Here is a 2311-nt window from a genome sequence, read left to right on the forward strand (position 1 = left end):
GGCTAATTAAAGCCCAAACCCATCAAAACCTTTAAAACCACTCGATCGACAAACTCTTCAGCAATTTCTACTCGATCGACTGGAAAGCTGCTCGATCGAGTAACAGGTCTTTGTGCAGCTTAAGGATCGAGTGAAAAACCACTCGATCGACCATCAGAGGACGTGAAAACCACTTGATCGAGTGGTAAAACTCCTCGATCGAGTACTTCATCTTCATTTCAGCTCAAGTCCGCGTCTAAGTGCCTCGTATTGCGTGCCACGACGCTTCCAAACACAGTATCTCACTCCGGAAAATCCCGTCTCCTCTAAATGCATGCAAAAAAGACGAAAAAGAGTACGGTTCCACTACTTCTGCGCTCATTTCTACAAAATAGATAAAACGAACCAAAGTAGCCAATTCGGAGCAAAATACCATAAAAACAGTACAAATATGCATAGAAATACGTGCTGAAATAGGCTAAAAAGACTATACATTAGGCACGTATCAAATGCTAAGAAGAAGAAGGGAAAATGCTGAATGTTGTGCTCTACCGGCAGGCCGGCAGCCGGTCCACCGGCAGAGCACATCAGCACAAGCTATTTTGGAATTAGAAGAAATTAAGAGTTTGGCCTCGCTACCGGTAGGCACACCGATAGCCGGCCCACCGGTAGAGCGCACCACAAGGAAGATATTGAAGAAGTTGAAGACCGTGTTCTGCCGGCAGCCGGTCCACCGGCAGAACACACTTGCCAGCTATTTCCAAAAAATTCCAACTTCAAGTTTATTTGACCTCGCTAACGGTAGGCGAAGTGGCCAGGTCCCCGGTCCAGAGGGACGCTTGTGATGAAGACGGATTTGGGCTTTTCTCCTCTTTTCTTCTAAATCCAATGGGAGACTATAAATACCCCCTCCCTTAACCATTTGTACACACAACCCTAGATCTAAAAACTTTCCCTTATTATTGTTATCTTTTGTTAATCAAGCTTTAATCTTTCCATAATTATTATTAATTACTTAGTAAAATTAGTTAGTATTAGTAATTATCAATTGTTTACACTTGGTTTTTGGGATTGTATTGAGAGATTTTGGAGGATTTCCTTCATTTATTCAATCAAAGAAATCATTTTTACTCTTGTTGGTACATCTCTTCTCTTATTTACTTGCTTAATCAATTATTTATATTTTGAGTAGTCTTTTATAATTGTTGGAATAATTACCATGTCATCTCTTTTTGTTATTTATTCTATTCCATTTATTTGCTTGAACAATTTGAACATGAGTGAGTAGTAACCCTTTTAGGGTTTAGGGGGAGTCTAAATGGGATTTTTGGGCATGATAGTTTGATTATTTTGAGTCTTTGGTGAAGTGTTTGTCTTTCTTAGTAATGCATACAAGGTGTTTGATGATTTGTGTGAGTGAGAACTTGTGCTTTTTGTCATAGTTGCTTAATTCCTCCATTGAATGAGAGTTTGTGGTGGTCTTGTTGCATGCTTTAGAATGGTGTGTTGCTTAATGAGAGTTGGTAATTGTAACACCCCGATTTATGAAGGAGCCTTTAACAAGACATTCCCTAATAAACCGGACTGTTACCATCTCGGTTTCCCGAGGTAGTGAATAACAAAATAAACTCCAAGGCAAATTATATAATTACTTTAACTTAACTATTACAAAACTTCTTTTACATAAATTTCAAAGAACTAGCATAAATAAAAGTGAAAGTCTTCTAAATAATGATCTAGCTACTAAGTCTTCTGATCCAGTGTCTCACGCCCATCAAGCTCCCATCCTATCTCATAACTCGTCAAGTCTCCTCCCCAATATTTGGATCATCACGGTGTTCACGAATACACGGGGTCAACCACGAGGTTGAGTAGGGAATACAATGAAACAACAAAGTATGATATGCATGCTCCTCCGTCACCTCCATCTCCATCTCAACTCATATCTCATAACCCGTACAACCCAACCCACCATACGATCCCCAGTGAGACTATATATCGACCGTAGCCGATCGCATTTCCGGTGAGGACACAGGGCAAGTCTGCAGAACCCCCCGGGCCTTATCACAACATCATCATCACCACACCACATCACCACAACATCCTCCATCTCCAATGCATATGAATGCTCAAAAGAAATTAATGCAACACAATATATATATCATTGAACTGATCAATCATAAAATCATGCCGGTTACCAAATGTTGTGATAACATACTCAATACGATCAATTCAGTCAATCACATTCCAGTATATGAATCATAACATAAATCAACAACCACTAATCAAGTCCACGTTCACAGTTTGGTCATATGAAACACAAACAAGTCAA

The sequence above is a fragment of the Silene latifolia genome, chromosome 7 (genome assembly GCF_048544455.1).
Source record: "Silene latifolia isolate original U9 population chromosome 7, ASM4854445v1, whole genome shotgun sequence".
NCBI classification, from domain to species: domain Eukaryota; kingdom Viridiplantae; phylum Streptophyta; class Magnoliopsida; order Caryophyllales; family Caryophyllaceae; genus Silene; species Silene latifolia.